The sequence below is a fragment of the Hyperolius riggenbachi genome, chromosome 6 (genome assembly GCF_040937935.1).
Source record: "Hyperolius riggenbachi isolate aHypRig1 chromosome 6, aHypRig1.pri, whole genome shotgun sequence".
Taxonomy (NCBI): domain Eukaryota; kingdom Metazoa; phylum Chordata; class Amphibia; order Anura; family Hyperoliidae; genus Hyperolius; species Hyperolius riggenbachi.
Genome location: NC_090651.1, coordinates 232,771,677 through 232,790,680, shown reverse-complemented (window position 1 = coordinate 232,790,680; position 19,004 = coordinate 232,771,677). Strand labels below are relative to the sequence as shown.

At 41.1% G+C, this 19,004-nt stretch overlaps 1 protein-coding gene across 7 annotated transcripts in view; it reads left to right on the top strand.

The window, feature by feature from the left end:
- Positions 1-19,004, top strand: part of CHD5 (chromodomain helicase DNA binding protein 5) — a 401,420-nt gene that overhangs the window by 194,776 nt on the left and 187,640 nt on the right. The gene's annotated exons all lie outside the window — the stretch shown is intronic.

The window sequence follows — 19,004 nt, the reverse complement described above, 5'->3', positions numbered from 1 at the left end:
CAGCCTGGGGCTCCACCCCTTTTGGAAGTCTCAGGCTGTTGGAAGTTTTTTGCACTTCCCAGAGGGAGGTATTTCTCATACTGCCAAGGACCATCTGCTCCTCGGGTGGTCCCACTCAAAGTCATTACTGTTGCACCAAACACTCACACTATATAGGTGTCCAGAGGTTAGTTATACTTGTATTATTGGTGATTCTGCAGATCATCAATAATCGGGTATACAGTATATCTGTATTCTTGGTGATACTGCAGATCACCAATAATCAGATTCTCTCTGTGTGCTGACACCGATCGTTACACTGCCCCGTGGCCTATCAGTCACATGATAACGTTTGATCTGGTGACTGATAGGCCACGGGGCAGCGGGACCACTAAAACTATGAATTTTAGAAAAGCAAAGTTCAATCAAATTAGGCAGGCACTAAGTTTGGTGAACTGGGATAATGTACTACAAGGGGAGGACACTGAAGGGAAATGGCAAGCTTTTAAACGTATTCTCAATCAATATTGTAGTATGTATATCCCATATGGAAACAAAATGTCTAGGAATAAAAAAAGGCCTCTATGGATGAATAGAAAGGTTAGAGATAAAATGAAGAGGAAAAAGAATGCCTATAAGGTCCTAAAACAGGAGGGGTCCGAGGCTGCACTCAGCAATTACAAGGAGTGCAATAAAAATTGTAAAAAAGAAATTAGGCTAGCAAAGATCGAAGCTGAAAATCAAATCGCTAGGGATATCAAATCTAACCCAAAAAAGTTTTACAAGTACATCAACTCTAAAAAAAGAAAGGTTGACTGTATAGGACTCCTAAAGGATGAAGGTGGAAACTCAATGGTGGATGACCAAGGTAAGGCAGAGTTATTAAATGCTTTCTTTGCTTCTGTCTTTACAAAGGAAACAGCACTGTTGCAAATTACAGAGGCGGAAGAGTCTCAATCTTCTAACTGTAATATTAAATACTTAACGCAGGAAGAAGTAAAGGCAAGACTAAATAAATTAAAAATAGACAAGGCACCTGGCCCGGATGGCATGCATCCTCGGGTCCTAAGGGAATTAAGTTCAGTTATAGATAAACCCCTTTATCTTATCTTTTGTGACTCTCTTGCAACTGGCAGAGTCCCAGTGGATTGGCGTACAGCCCACGTTTTCCCATTATTTAAGAAGGGCAAAAAATCAGATCCAGGAAATTATAGACCTGTAAGCTTAACATCAGTTGTATGCAAACTATTTGAGGGGTTACTAAGAGATACTATACATGACTTCATAGTAGAAAATAATCTTATTTCTCAGCATCAACATGGGTTTACTAAAGACAGGTCCTGTTTGACTAACATGCTCAGCTTTTATGAGGTAGTGAATGCTAATATGGATATTGGGAATGCTGTAGATGTGATATACTTAGACTTTGCTAAGGCCTTCGACACTGTTCCCCACAAAAGTCTGGTGCAAAAGATGAGGATGCAAGGACTGGGGAAGAGTCTGTGTGCTTGGATAGGGAACTGGCTAATGGACAGAAAACAAAGAGTTGTGGTCAATGGATCATACTCAAAATGGGAGACTGTTAGCAGTGGGGTCCCACAGGGGTCTGTACTGGGTCCAGTGCTCTTCAATTTATTTATTAATGACCTAGTGGATACAGTAGTGAGCAATGTTGCTATTTTTGCAGATGATACAAAATTGTGCAGAATCATCAACTCTAAGGAAGATAGTGTTATATTGCAACAGGATCTGGATAGGATGGCTATATGGGCACATACATGGCAGATGAAATTCAATGTTGACAAATGTAAAGTCATGCATTTTGGTCGTACCAATGGTCTAACACCATACAGAATAAATGGGATACAGTTGGGGACATCAAACTTGGAGAAGGACTTAGGAGTACTCATCGACAACAAGTTAAATAATCGTACTCAATGCCAAGCCGCTGCAGCTAAAGCTAACAAAATTTTGGGATGCATTAAAAGGGAAATAAAAACTCGAGATGCTAGCATAATATTGCCCCTGTTTAACTCTCTAGTAAGGCCACATCTGGAATATGGAATTCAGTTCTGGGCACCACATTACAAAAAAGATATTGCAGTTTTAGAGCAGGTGCAGAGACGAGCAACAAAATTGATACGTGGGATGGAAGGTCTCACTTACCAAGAAAGGTTAGATAAACTGGGTTTATTTAGTCTAGAGAAAAGACGCCTTAGAGGAGATCTAATTAACATGTATAAATACATCAGAGGGCAATATAATAGCTTGGCGGATGAGCTTTTTGTCCCTAGGCCTTCTCAAAGGACTAGAGGACATGATCTGCGCATGGAGGAAAAACGTTTTAGCCATTTATTTAGGAAAGGGTTCTTTACAGTAAGAGTGATTAAGATGTGGAATGCATTGCCACAGGAAGTCGTTATGGCAAACTCTATACCTGCATTTAAAGGGGGCTTAGATGCTTTCCTTGCGTTGAATGACATCCATGGCTACAATTACTAGGTAATGCCAATGATGTTGATCCAGGGATTTTATCTGATTGCCATCTGGAGTCGGGAAGGAATTTTTACCTTGTAAGGGTTTTTTCGCCTTCCTCTGGATCAACAGGGATATGTGAGGGAGCAGGCTGGAGTTGTACTTTGTACTGGTTGAACTCGATGGACGTATGTCTTTTTTCAACCAAAGTAACTATGTAACTATGTAACTATGTAACCATTTCTCATAAGAAACTGACATTGTGTTCTAGTTGTATTAAGGATATATTTCTTAGTAGTTGTTGCAGCTGGTATGTGTTTCTCTAATGCTGGGAATACACGGCTCGATTCTGAGCTGATAAGATGGCTCGATAGGTAATTTCCGACATGTCCGGTCACCGTTCGATCGTCTTGCCGCTTGAGTTCAACAAGCAGATAAGAGAATCGAGCGAGCAAAACGATAGGGTGCAGAATTGACCCGTGTATTCACAGCATAAAGGTGTTGAAGTAGCTATTACCATGTGGAAGGGATAGTGGTAGACCTCCTTCATCTCCACTGAGAAAGCAGATATGACCTGAGCTCAACCACAGCTATGGATTGACTAACAGGCATTTGAGAACGGGCTCCCATCTGAAACGTCATGTTTGCATTATGTACACTGCGCAATAAAAGGAATTAATGCATAATTGTGGTTGAGCTCAGGTCATTTCTGCTTTCTTGGCTCTTAACAGGGGTTGTGGATCACCCCGGGGATCTTGGTGCTCTCACACCACACACCCTTAATTGGTGTAGCCGGCAGGATCATTGCAGTTTGCTTCATCTTAACCCTCGTAGAACAACAGACAAACCCTGCAACAGACATTGGGCCCAATCCAATTCACTTTTTATCCTAAGGTTTTCCCTAGGTGATATTTTTACATTATATATATAAAATGCCTTTTACTCCACCAGCAAGCAAGAAAATACTCAGAATAATTTTTACAGTACTTTTTTTATTTTCTTTTGGTAAAGTCTCAATTTTAGAGTGCAAAAGTTATTTTAAACTGAAGATGAAAAATGATTTCCTCGGAGAAAACTTAGGAGAAAAGGTGAATTGGATAGTGCCTATTATGTACAAAGAGAGTATTTCATCTTACAATAATGTCATTCCATCTTTCTTGAAGGACCACTATGGCAAAAAAGTGTAAAAAGTAAAATATATATAAACACATACAAATAAGAAGTACATTTCTTCCTGAGTAAAATGTGCTATAAATTGCTTTTCTCCTATGTCGCTGTCACAGTAGTTAGTAGAAATCTGACAGAACCAAAAGGTTTTTCACTAGTCCATCTCTTCATGGGGGATTCTCAGTATTTAATTTATTCTTTACAAAAGTACTCCCTGGAAAGGCTCTATACAAAGATGCAGACCTTGCCTGTTTGCACACTGTTGTGGCAGTTGGACTGAGCAACTGCCATTCACTAAGTTTTAATGAAAATAAAGAAATCACTGAGAATCCCCCATGAGGAGATGGGCTAGTCCAAAACCTGTCAGTTCTCTCAGATTTCTACAACCTACTGTAAGTGTCAGCAACATAGGAGAAGAGGAATTTATAGCAATTTTTTTTATTTATGTGTTTTCATGTATTTTCAATTTTAAAATGTTTCGCGATAGTGGTCCTTTAAGAAAAGTAAATGTACAATTAGTATATGCAAAGACGAATATTACCAACAACCATAGGGCTGGGGAAACCCCCACAAAGCACAAGTGAATATTACATGTGTGGTCTTACTCTGGGGGTAAGTGTTCATTCAACTGAGTGACTTAGTGGTGATACTAATAAATATATATTTAATACACTAAATAAGGAGAACGCATTGTACGGCGCTCAAAAGAAACTCTTATATCTTAAAAGGGGAGCCATTATCTCCTGTGTTTAAGTGCCCAGGTTGCCAATACAATTGCAAATTGAGGGCTCCGTAGAAAACCTTTTGTAACGAGTTTACTTGGTTTATACTAGTGACAGGTGCACTTTAAAACCATATCCTGCTTTTCCATTAGGTCAGAGCTCTTCAAATGTGAAATATTCCTTTGAAATAAAGTCCATTATAACCCATTTCATCATTGTATAAGTACACATCACCCGATCGTTGCATTGCAAGAGGTTGCTAAGGCTCCCAGGAATGACATCATTATGTGCACGAGGCTGGCCGTGTCCAGCACTCAGCCAGCTTGAGCACTTATCATAATGGCTTTTTATATTTCCATCTCACATGGTGCATTTTAGTTCTATGCAAGCTCAGATTGCATATGTACTCTGAATGATAAACAGCTTCTTGGCCATCCTGTCCTTCCTGCCTTTTAATCTAATTAAGTGTCATCTTGATTGCATGCCAAGTCGATAAATGGAGACATATTTAAAGTGAACCCATTTCTTGTGATTGTGATTAAGCTATTATGGTAGTTGTAGTGCAGCCCCTGCAACCCTCAAATCTCAGATGTTTTTACATGCAAATGTTAATCTTTATCAGTGCAATAAGCCTCAAACTCTCTGTTGATCAGCAAGACTGCTAGTCACCTTGATAAGGAAAGATGCATAGGGGGCCCGGGGCTTAGAAAAATTATTCAAAGAAATTCCTGAGCAATGAGGCAGGTCAAATGGTTCATTTTGGGTACAAATATTACCCTATACAGAAGGAAAGAAGAGATCCGCAGGCTCTGCTGAGTACTAAAAGCCGGTATCTTTTATTGAAGGCGAACAAACTCAAAAGACATAATCGTCTATAGTTGATCCTGTTGATGATTATGTCTTTTGCGTCCATTTGCCTTCAATTACAATTACCAGCCTTTAGTACTCAGCAGAGCCTGCGTATCTCTTCCTTCCTTCTAACTATGGCCTAGCTAACTGGATCCTGCACCCGTGAGCATCATCTTGTGGGGGTTTCAGAGCGTTTGGACTCTCCTTGATATTGACCTGTATCATATCACCATATGTATGTCATAAATATTTTTTTTTGGGGGGGGGGGCTTTGGGGGTGGCATGGGACTTCAGCCTTATAAAGTGCAAGCTGATTAATTAGTAATTTTCAGAAACAATATGCTGGAAAATTACTCTGCTACGAACATCTGGACACTTGATGGTGATGTTAAAATAATAAGCACATCTATAATGGGTCCAATCCAATGTACTTTTTCTCATAAGCTTTCTCCTAGGTGATATTTTATCTTATAAATAAAATGCCTTTTTAGCCACCAGCAAGCAGGAAAATACTGAGAATTATTTGGACCTTCTATTTGGTACTTTTTCAGAAACGTTAGTTTAGACAGAAGAAGAAAAGTTATCACCTAGAGCCTAAGTTCTCAACGTGTGGTACGCGTACCCCAGGGGGTACTTCTGATGGTTCCAGGGGGTACTCGGGCTTGATATACTTAACCAAGAATAGTAAATTTAGAGTTTTAGAAAATGATTAATCTTATTTAAACAACACCACATTAATATTTTGGTGAATTAAAAGCAATAGTAAATGCTTGGAAATTCTTTAGAACTAATTATCATGCACTACGATTAAATATACAGTATCTTTGTTAAGGGGTACTTGTGATAATGTTTACTATGCTAGGGGGTACTTGGTGAGTTCAGGGTTTTAAAAGGGGTACATATCAACAAAATGTTGAGAAACACTGATCTAGAAGAAAACTTAGAAGAAAAAATCAATCGAATCGGGCCCAATATGTTGTAGTTTTTTGTAACACAAAACTTGCATTATTTTGGTTGGTTTAAGAGTTAAGATTATGTGTAGGGTGTTACCACTGCTAAGTAAACTTTCAGTTTACTTACCGAAAAACTCAAAGTACACTGTAAGTAGCGTTAACTGTAATCATGTCTTTTACAAAACATGACGTTATTTCAAGGAGTCAGCACCATCTTCAAAGGATAAGCTCTTTTATTTGTATCAGAACATCAAAGATCCAGAAGATCAAGCAACCAGCGACAGCTCCGCTGTTTCGGGCAATCTGCCCTTTCTCAAGCTGTTAAAGCATGTCCTCCACATTAAAGTCTCACATCATGTTCATATATATAGCTAACCAAGTAGATCAGGTGACTGCAGTGCGACCAATCGCGCGTATGGGGCCGCCGGCGGACCTGATGGGGAACTACCAGCTTAATATTCAAATTCTGTTCGAGCCCAACCCCTCATGGCAACCAAATCCCAGACGCCACCCCCTATCGCATCACAGCGATTCCTAATAGTAGCAACTTACGCCGTCATCAGCAGTGTGTATGGGCGTGCACGGCGAGCCTCTCCGTCCCCCTCCTCCTCGTATACTTCAATGGACATGCGCGATACCTCACGCATGGCGTGACGCGATGCCGCACACGCCTCCACATAGCGGCAATCGCGTCACCCCGTATCTAGGCAACCAGACGCTCCGCATTCACAGGGGATACAAGCCCCACCCACCTGCAGAGCTCTGGCCGTCCTAACAACATATACCAACTAATGAGGGGAGGAACATTGAGCCCCCTCCATACTCACTCACCACACCACCAACAGACAGCAGCCCAGGGATAAAGGGAATAAAATCAGAGGTCCCACACGTTTAAAAAGCGCCTGCAGCCACCTGTAATGAATAATAAACAAAAGTGAATGTCAATAATACAAGAGTCACGGCAGTACATCTAGATACATGGCAACAGGTCATACTCTTTATTCAGACCGCCTCTCCCCATCGTTCCTAACCTTTTTATCCACATAGCCTCTTTCTTAAGCAGCATTTTGTGTCGATCTCCTCTACGCTGGCGCAGGGGTGCATGGTCAATCACCTGCACCTTCAACTGAGAGACACTGTGTCGAGAATCCTTAAAATGACAGGCCACCGATTGATCCCTACTTTCTCCCCTAATAGTTGATTTATGTGAGGAAATTCTATCTCTTAGGGGTTGTGTGGTCTTCCCCACATACCCCAACCCACAGGGGCACTTAATTAAGTATACTACATAAGAGGATTCACAAGTAAAGTGACCCCTAATCTTGAATCTACGTCCACTAGAGGGATGTGTAAAGGTATCTCCTTTTATTACACTATTGCACATGTGACAGTGCAAACACGGGTACGTCCCCCTTCTTCCCACTACTCTATCATCTCCCCCATGTGTATGGACAACTTTATCCCTGATCGTAGGTGGCCTGCGGAAAGACAAGAGGGGCGGGTATCTAAATTCCTGTACTTGAGGAAAGGATTCAGAGAGGATCCTCCAATGTTTACGTATAATTTGGCCAATTTGTTGGCTCTGGCTATTGTAGGTGCTAACAAACGGGATTCTAAGTCCACTAATTTTGTTATTGTGATTCCTTCTGTTTCTCTTCCCCTCCAGGAGTCTATCTGGGTACCCTCTTTTTTTAAATTTAGATCTCATCTGCTCTACCCTCTGCTGACACACTAAAGGATCCGCCACTATTCTCTCCACCCTTGCTATCTGTCCACACGGAATGTTGTCCTTAATGTGTTGTGTGGATGGAAACTCCTAAACTCCAAGATTGAATTTCGATCAGTTGGCTTAGTGTACAGGTCTGTGAGCAGACGCTCCCCAGACCTATACACCAGCGTGTCTAAAAATGGGACCCTCACAGGATCAACATGGGCCGTCAATACAATAGCTGGACACCTGTCCCTCAGTTCCTGAACAAATGCATCCAAAGTCGAACGTGGCCCCGCCCATATGCAAAATATGTCATCAATATACCGAAACCAGCATTTAGCATGTCGGTGAAACAGGGCATTTGTATAAATGAAGCTCTCCTCATACAGCCCCATAAATAGATTAGCATAGGACGGGGCCACGTTCGATCCCATAGCTGTTCCCCTCCGCTGCGCAAAAAAACGACCCTCAAACATAAAATAATTCCTATGTAGAACAATCTGTAAAAGTGAGATGACAAATTTTCTCTGTGGAGTGGTCAAGTCAGAATACACCATTAAAAACCATTCTACAGCCTCTACACCCCCATCATGTGGGATGGAGGTGTAGAGGCTTTCCACATCCAAAGTAACCAAGAGACAGTCCAGTTCCAATGCCGGTAGAGCCTTTAATTTTTCAATGAATACATTAGTATCTCGTAGGTATGAGTCCAGTGAATGAACCAGGGGTTGTAGTATCTTATCAATAAATTGGGCCAGTGGAACAAATACTGAATCTACCCCGGAGACAATGGGCCTCCCCGGGGGTGCTTCCAGACTCTTGTGAATTTTTGGGAGGGTATATAGGATCGGGGTTACTGGATGTTGCTTCACTAGAAACTTACTACATTCCTCATCTATAATCTTCTTCTCTAGTGCTTCATCAACTACCCCCTTAATTAGCCCTTGAATCTCAAATAAAGGATCCTTCTCTAGTCTAGTATACACCTCCTTATTAGATAATTGTTGTAAAATTTCTGAGCGATAATAGCTACTGTTTAGCACAACTACTGCTCCCCCCTTATCTGCTGGACGAATCGTAATAAACTCATTCTCCTGTAGCGCCCTAAGTGCTTGCCTCTCCCCCTTAGAGAGGTTCAAAGTTAACTGAGGAGGGTCTCTCAAACATCTATCCTCCAAATGTAACAACTCTTCTTTTACTTTTGAGGCAAACAGATCAATAGAGGGATGACTTGGAGGATTAAAGTTACTCTTATTCCGCAGACCAAGGGGTTTAATAGATAATTCAGTAATTTCTTCCATGGAACAAAGTCCCGGCCATCTTGGTACACAGGAAAAATATTGCTTCAATCGGATGCTCCTAAAGAATCGACATAGATCCAGATCCAGCTGAAAAAAATCAGGCCCATTGGTAGGGCAAAAACCTAATCCATGGCTCAACACCTTGGTCTCATCAACTGTGAGGTCATGATCTGATAGATTGACCACTAATTGGTCTTCTGAGTGCGTTGGCGAAGGTTCATCTTGCTGTTCGAAGGTTTGTTCCTTTTGTCTGTTCCTCTTCCGTTGGTACCTCCTCCCTCCTCTCCTTCTGTGTCGTGAGAGGACACAGGGGAACTGTCCCTGGAGGTTGGTAAAAAATCTGAGGAACCGGCTTCTGCATCTGGAGGTACTTGCCAAGGTTTTTTACCTTTGTTAACAGGGGGCCTCTTGCCCCTTCTCCTCAAGTTAAAACCTTTTGTCATCTCACTTTTACAGATTGTTCTACATAGGAATTATTTTATGTTTGAGGGTCGTTTTTTTGCGCAGCGGAGGGGAACAGCTATGGGATCGAACGTGGCCCCGTCCTATGCTAATCTATTTATGGGGCTGTATGAGGAGAGCTTCATTTATACAAATGCCCTGTTTCACCGACATGCTAAATGCTGGTTTCGGTATATTGATGACATATTTTGCATATGGGCGGGGCCACGTTCGACTTTGGATGCATTTGTTCAGGAACTGAGGGACAGGTGTCCAGCTATTGTATTGACGGCCCATGTTGATCCTGTGAGGGTCCCATTTTTAGATACGCTGGTGTATAGGTCTGGGGAGCGTCTGCTCACAGACCTGTACACTAAGCCAACTGATCGAAATTCAATCTTGGAGTTTAGGAGTTTCCATCCACAACACATTAAGGACAACATTCCGTGTGGACAGATAGCAAGGGTGGAGAGAATAGTGGCGGATCCTTTAGTGTGTCAGCAGAGGGTAGAGCAGATGAGATCTAAATTTAAAAAAAGAGGGTACCCAGATAGACTCCTGGAGGGGAAGAGAAACAGAAGGAATCACAATAACAAAATTAGTGGACTTAGAATCCCGTTTGTTAGCACCTACAATAGCCAGAGCCAACAAATTGGCCAAATTATACGTAAACATTGGAGGATCCTCTCTGAATCCTTTCCTCAAGTACAGGAATTTAGATACCCGCCCCTCTTGTCTTTCCGCAGGCCACCTACGATCAGGGATAAAGTTGTCCATACACATGGGGGAGATGATAGAGTAGTGGGAAGAAGGGGGACGTACCCGTGTTTGCACTGTCACATGTGCAATAGTGTAATAAAAGGAGATACCTTTACACATCCCTCTAGTGGACGTAGATTCAAGATTAGGGGTCACTTTACTTGTGAATCCTCTTATGTAGTATACTTAATTAAGTGCCCCTGTGGGTTGGGGTATGTGGGGAAGACCACACAACCCCTAAGAGATAGAATTTCCTCACATAAATCAACTATTAGGGGAGAAAGTAGGGATCAATCGGTGGCCTGTCATTTTAAGGATTCTCGACACAGTATCTCTCAGTTGAAGGTGCAGGTGATTGACCATGCACCCCTGCGCCAGCGTAGAGGAGATCGACACAAAATGCTGCTTAAGAAAGAGGCTATGTGGATAAAAAGGTTAGGAACGATGGGGAGAGGCGGTCTGAATAAAGAGTATGACCTGTTGCCATGTATCTAGATGTACTGCCGTGACTCTTGTATTATTGACATTCACTTTTGTTTATTATTCATTACAGGTGGCTGCAGGCGCTATTCAAACGTGTGGGACCTCTGATTTTATTCCCTTTATCCCTGGGCTGCTGTCTGTTGGTGGTGTGGTGAGTGAGTATGGAGGGGGCTCAATGTTCCTCCCCTCATTAGTTGGTATATGTTGTTAGGACGGCCAGAGCTCTGCAGGTGGGTGGGGCTTGTATCCCCTGTGAATGCGGAGCGTCTGGTTGCCTAGATACGGGGTGACGCGATTGCCGCTATGTGGAGGCGTGTGCGGCATCGCGTCACGCCATGCGTGAGGTATCGCGCATGTCCATTGAAGTATACGAGGAGGAGGGGGACGGAGAGGCTCGCCGTGCACGCCCATACACACTGCTGATGACGGCGTAAGTTGCTACTATTAGGAATCGCTGTGATGCGATAGGGGGTGGCGTCTGGGATTTGGTTGCCATGAGGGGTTGGGCTCGAACAGAATTTGAATATTAAGCTGGTAGTTCCCCATCAGGTCCGCCGGCGGCCCCATACGCGCGATTGGTCGCACTGCAGTCACCTGATCTACTTGGTTAGCTATATATATGAACATGATGTGAGACTTTAATGTGGAGGACATGCTTTAACAGCTTGAGAAAGGGCAGATTGCCCGAAACAGCGGAGCTGTCGCTGGTTGCTTGATCTTCTGGATCTTTGATGTTCTGATACAAATAAAAGAGCTTATCCTTTGAAGATGGTGCTGACTCCTTGAAATAACGACTTGAAAGGACACCTGGAGTGCACAGGTGACTGGAGTGGAGAGCACGTCCCATTCTTCCTCGGTCCACCATAGGTGCTTGCTACACATTGATTTGATTTTACAAAACATGACGCATACAAATGTATTCTTATGGAGACTCCACTAGGGGACCATGACCAGTATTAAGGGGGCAGCAGCCACTTTGTAGTATCTACATAGAATGAATAGAAACTGTACACCTAAGAAACAGGAAGGTTTTGTGTTTTTTTTTTTGTTGAGCAGACTAGGTATTTTAAATAACCTCTGGCATATTTTTTTCTTTGTTTAAATGTTTGCATGGCCATTGTTCTTAACACTACTGCCCTATATTTGTTACACTGATCATAAGACCTCGTAATCTTCTCAGGCCTGGTGCACACTAGAGGAGTTTCTCTGAATGATTTGAGTTTTTGAAACCTCCTGCTAATGTTATCCTATGTGTCTATGCACACTGGAGCGATGAGGTTTTGTAAAAAAAACCCATAGCATTACATTAGGAAGAGCTTTTGAAACCTCTAGCGTTTGGGGAGCTTTTCTGGTGTGTCTCAGCCCTAATAGTATTAAAGTTAAAAGTTGAACTATGACTAAGGGCAGATTGTAAGCTCGACACGCGTTAGTTGAACCTTGTGATTTTACTGCATTTGCCATGTGGAATTCCTGAATAAAGAATACCAGCGTTTTTCTACCACTGCTTGGTTTGCGGATCCTTCTGTACATATCTGTGGACTGGCTTGGCTTCCCAGATCCTGCACCCATTGGTTGAACTAGTAGGGGGTTTGAGCGTTTTGAACTTTACAATTTATTAAAGTTAAGGTGCATACACACACACAATTGCTGTTGCCTACAGGGATCAGGACTTGATTCCTTGGGGGAGATTTGGGTGCTGGGTGCTGTACAGAAGTATCTCAAGCCTACAGGCTAGCAACACTTCTGTTGCTATGGAGACTGAGGTCAGACAATGGCTCAACTAACGAGGGAGCAACTTCCAGCAGGTGGGGTGAGGTGGGGAACAAAAAAGTAGGTTTCAGTCTCTTGGTGTATAGGTGATACTAAAGGCCAAAAGTTCAATTAGTGTAGCAGTAGATCAAGATGAAAAATAAAAAATCTGTGTTAAAATTCATTTGGATGTTCTGAGAAATGTTGGTCATGTAATTGTTTCCATAAAATCACAGTAGTTTCTGTGAAGGTTTTAATCTTTTCAAGTCATGCTATGTACAAAAGAAAAAAAAAGCTTTTTATGGACACTGTTTTGTGATCTAGGAATTGTTTCATCATTCCAACCTAGGAATTTCTTCAGATCTAATGACAAAGCAATTGGCTGTTGCTTGGCTGAGTTACTCCACTAGGCGAATCGCTAGCCAAGTGGTGGTGGTTCGTTGGGGCTGCTGTACACACGCCAGATTATTGGTGGAGGCAATCATTATCAGCTGCCTCAGTCTTGCGTTTGTACACAGCTTAAGGATGATAGAACAACATTATGTCTTGATAGTAAATGGTGTTGAAGGTCCCTCGAGTATTTAGTGATAGTTGTTCCAGTTGAACATACGGACATTCTTTCACCTTTCTCGTGCTTCAGATGTTTCTCTATCCAAAATGTACACCTCACCATCCTTAAAAAATGACTTTTTTTTGTGATGTGTGGACTGCAGAGTCTTGACCTGCAGAATAAGCCCTCAAATACTTGCAATTACATGTACTGACTGGGGAAGGCGTTTGACACCATTTGTCACCAACACAAACGTTATCATTAATGAACAAAGCTGTTATATTGTTCTTACCTGGATGTTATAAAGATAAAACAAACCTTCAGCCAGGGAGCTAAACAACTACTATCTGTATAATGGGTATCTTCTTGCTAGACCATTTGTTGCCTTGAGCAAGTGGATTACCTGCATTAGTGAACTCCTGGGACTTACCTTCACTTCATCAGACCTGAAGAAGCTCCTCAAGAGTTGATAAATACTTCAAGAGTGTCTTCTAGAACCCAAGTTCTCAACAAGTATGGGTTCCCTGGGGGCACTGGGGTTGGTTTTAGAGAGTATTTGAACTCGTTTTGGTTAATCTATGACTGAGAGTATAGAGTTTAAAAATAATGAATCACATAAATAAGCTTGAATACGTATTCTCAGTTAATTAAAAGCATAAATAAGTGGTTGAATAGCATTTAAACACAAATATTGAGTATGTCTAACAAATCTATGTGTGTCAAAGGGTACCTGAGATGATATTATCCACAATAAGGGATACTTTTTTTCCTTTGTACACCCTCCAGTAATAGAAACCTATTATTGCACAGATAGCACACAGTAACTTAATACGGGGGCCCATTGACAGAATGTACATGTTTCACCAGTATAGTGAGTATAGCCTATCAGTACAAAGATCATTGGTATAGTACAATGGGTAGTAACCAATAACAACCAGCCTAATTCCAGTTGATGCCAGGATGCTGTGGGTTATTGGTCTTTGCTGTATTGTATAATTTGATTATTCACACAGGGAAACAGTCCTAGTTTCAACTTTAATATCATGGCAGGAAAGCAAAAAACAAATATGAATGCACCAAATTATTTTGGCCATGCATTCATTGAGGTACCTGCTTTGGGATTTTACATCTGCAATCATCACCATGGCAACACACTATTTCAGCAAATTGATGTTGTGACTGCTCGGAGCCAGAGTGACAGAAGAATAAAAGTATATTTCTCTCTTAAACACAGTAACGTAATGATATCAAACACCTGATTAAAATCAGGAGAATGAATACAGTAATTAAGAGGTTATGATACGTCAATTCAGTCTGCAGCGGGGGTGGTTAGGATTTCCGTTTCATACTCTGATGATTAAATATCAGAAACCTGTGGGCTTTTAAATTATGCCCATATTGTGATTATGTGAATGATGGATGCATGGTAAGTAGCAGACTACCCTATATTTAATGCTAAACAATCATCTGCGTAATTTCCGAGTATTACATGCCTGTTTCCAGTGCTATTTTTTTCTTTTCTTAAAGAAAAGCTGTTTGAAATTTCACTAGGTTAGGCATTGATTAACCTTAACATTTGTGATTTATAACTTCTGAAACATTTTCAGCCATCAAAAGTTATGGGGATTGTCTTTAAAGTGTAAGTGTACTTATACTTAAGTGTGCTTATAATGTCTTAAAGTTGAGTCTTGATCAATTACTCATTATTCTACTATTATTGACTAATCTTCATCTTGTAACATATTATTATATAGGGTCTACAATGTTTAATACAAGTATATTGCAGTATTAATTGCAGCCACATTTTAAGAGATATCTTAATTATCAATAATGTAACACTTTCGACTTCAAACAGTCTCTTTGTTTGAAAGCGTCAATAGAAAAATAACAGCATGTAGTAAAACAGCGTTACAAAAAGAATTGAGTAGAGATCATGCTCGGCAGAGCAGATAAAACACTAAGTCAGGAAATAACATCAGTATTACAAGGAAGGAACAGAAAGAAAAAAAAACAATTTGATAGAGTCACATCAGGTAAATGGGGTCAGCTTGTTGTACGCAATAGCCAGATCGGTTACAGAATAAAAGGGCACAGAACAGCAAAATTAGAGTCTGTCTGAGTATGAGGGGAGCATTATAGGTCTAACTTCAAGGCCTGGTGTCTCCTATGTATGAGTTAAACTAGTATGTAGACCTTTCTTGTTTTGAATAAAATGGGTTACATTTTAACTGCAGACTTGTTAGTGTGATGTAAAATGTGGTTCAATCAGCTCCCAACAAAAATAAATAATACGCTTTTGAATTTTTCAGCTCTTGTTTACTAAGCATTTAGCTTTTTACCACAGAGAGAGAACATGTGTGCATCAACCAAGTGAACCTGACAAATCTGGCTTTGAAAATTTGGCCTGTTGGCTAATCACGAGACATTGCTCATGCAAATAAGCATTTGCTTTTGCATGCCTAAATATGCAGGGTCAAAAACCAAAAACCGCAAAACAATCGCCCTGCGGGAATTAGTTCATGCTATATAGCACTATCCAGGGGCGCCACGAGGAGGCTTCCCATTGCCCCCATACAACCGGGGGGCCACGGGGGTCCCAGGCACTCTCACCGCCTGGAACACAGCGGCACCCCGGAGGTGGAGGCTGGGGGGTGCAGGCGATCTCCCCAGCGTGGCCAGCGCCGGGAAGAGCCGCCCGCACACACCTCCCAAGATTAAAAACAGGCACTTACCTTAACGTCCATTGCGTTCTGCTATATGCGCATAACCTGGGTGCGACACATAAGGGGCGGACAGGTGCAAATAGCCTGCTCCAGGGCTCTCACCTCCTAAAACAAGCCACTCATACCTGCCGTCAGAAGAAAGAAATGCAATGCTAATTACCACAGAGAGAGAACATGTGTGCATCAACCAAGTGAACCTGACAAATCTGGCTTTGCAAATTTGGCCTGTTGGCTAATCACGAGACATTGCTCATGCAAATAAGCATTTAGCTTTTATTTGCGTTTTATGAGAGCTACCCCTGCCATTCATCATGCCTCATTTGCATACATAAATCACTCTATTATGGACTCAAGTTCCCAATAGGCTTAATACTAATACTCATGTTTATCTCTTCAAGGCACATACAATATTAATTAATGTACATTTTGAGGTAAAGTAGCAAAGACTGCTTTTAAAGGGGAGTATATGTTATCAGATGAAAGCCAAAGGGAAATATCAAAAAATAAATTATGATTACTTTACTGATCAGGAAACATATTGAGGTTGATTTAGCATGTTAAGTTATAAATTGGGTTATCATTTAAATCTTAGATCTAACTTAGTTAACAATATGCAGAATGGGCAGTGATAATTTCCATCTTGTAAAATAAAAACGATGCACGTAACACTGATAATTTAGTTATAGAGATGCCACTCTTCTCCTGTGCAGCATCTCACATAGCCAGCTACAGTGGCATAATAGATTTATGTCAAAACTGCTTAGATAACATTGTGTGTTATTAGAAGTGCAATGTTTACAGAGACCGGGGAGATAAATACAAAGTGACGGTCATAAAAAGTGTGAAACAAGTTTGGATTCTTAAGGCGTGTCAGTTGAAATTGATTTTAAACTTAGCCCACTCTGATCCAAGGACATAACTAAAACTAAGGTATATTGCTTTTATAACCCTATTTCCCAAAATGTTAGGAAAATGTGCATTAAAATGGAATGGCATGACTTTTAAATCATGCAGTTTATTTAAAGCGGAATATAACCCAGCATTTAATCTCTGCTCTAAAACATTATTTACAGCATATTATATGCAACCAGCATTTTTTTTTTTACTAGACCAGCATTCGAAGGGTTACACACAGAGCTTGAAAGTTCAGTGCAGTGAAATGCAGACGCATCCGAACTTTAGATAATGTTATCTTGTGTTTACTTAAATGTATCAAGTGAGGAATGTGACACATTCTCTGACTGTGGAGAAGCAGCTCCACATAGACAAAGAGTAAAAGCATGTCTGCCTGAATGAATTAATAAAACCAGTTATTAACAGCATGTAGTAAAACAGCTTTACAAAAAAAATTGAGTAGAGTTATTTTTCATTTTCAATTTAAAATAACTTTCAAGCACTTTTCAACTAAAAAAGTACCCAAAAGTAGTTGAAAAAGTACTATCAAAATTATTATGAACATTTTCTTGCTTTATGGTGGCTTAAAATGCATTTTATTGACAAGTTTAAAAATGTAAACTTGGAGAAAACTAAGCAGGAAAAGTGAATTGCATATGGGCCTAAGTCAGGTAATTACATCAGTATAACAAGGAAGGAACAGAAAGGAAAAAAAAACAATATGATAGAGTCACATCAGGTAAATGGGGTCAGCTTGTTGTACGCATTAGCCAGATCGGTTAAAGATCCCAGCTTCAAGATCGCTTCAAGAAAGCCCTCAAAACTCACCTTTTCACTCTGGCCTACTACCCCTCACAAGTGCTCTAAACCCACAGCTAAACTCTGGTCCCCTACCTTTCGTGTCCTTACCTCTCCCTCTAGATTGTAAGCCTTTGGGCAGGGTCCTCCTCCTTTTGTGTCCTACCTGATCATGCACCTCCATTACTGTGAACCCATGCTATGCATCTGAGTGAACCTAACTTGCCTAATCTCCATGCTCCCCTCCAGTGACTGACTAAGCATTACCTTGTACTCATACTGTGCTGCATGATCTGGTCTTTCTTGTATTCATGTATTGTTATTTTGCTGTATGTCACCCCTAAATATTGTCTGTAACCTAAACTAATGTCCAGCGCTGCGTAATATGTTGGCGCTTTATAAATACAATAAATAATAATAATAATAATTAATAAAATGCATAGTCAGCTCACAAAGCAAAAAACTGTACTTTTGGAAACCTATAACTTCCAAATGAAAAATAATACTTATGCACAAATGCAAATATGATAACCGTATGGCATATAAAAAGTAGGTAAACATGTTTTTATTGAATATTATGTCAGGGTTTTAAACCGCTTTAAGTGAACATAGTACAACGGCAACATAGCCAATGAGAGATATTGTAATTAGAAAATTATATGCTTACCTTACATACTCACATATAAGTCTCATTTTTCAGCACAAAAAAAATGTTCTGAAAGTTACCCCCTCAGCTTATATGTGAGTCAGTGGAGCCGAACAGATGGTGGAGCAGGTTTTGTTACTGGCAGAGGAGTGTAACGATTGTGCCCTAGTGATCCTGCTCTTGCCAGCTAATTCCCTGCTGTGTCATTGCCCCCCATCCCTTGCATCATAGTGTGCAGAGTGTGCTGCTCATGACTACCTGTGTTCCCTGGCTTGTGGAGCGGAGTGTGCAAGCAACGTGTCCGTGGTGCAATGATATGGGATTCTTCCTGTGCGGCAATTGCTGTGTCTCATATTCTAGATGCCATCTAGTGGTGCCTTGAGACACAGCTGTATCTTCCTTGGGGCACATCTGGCTACTGGAGAGGGGGCTATACTGGGGAGGGGGCTTATACACCGGCCAATCAATGTTTCCTGGTTTCTGAAGGAAAAGTGGGTATCTCGGCTTATACGCGGGTTGGCTTATATGCGAGTATATACGGTACTTTATTATTGATGTCAGCAATGTGTTGTCGACAGATTGTGCTGGTAAGCTCTCATACTACATGGAAGTGGTAAAATTGGCCAAAGATTGGCCCATCAAATTTGGATGTGTGTACCAGGCTTTAGGATTTCTGCTGCACAATTGTTAATTTTTTGGGTTTCATAATGGATCAAATGCTTTCTATAAGCTCCAGATCTGGACTTCAGACAGGCTAGTTTAGCACCCAGACTCTATTAACCACCTTAGCGGTAATCACGAGTT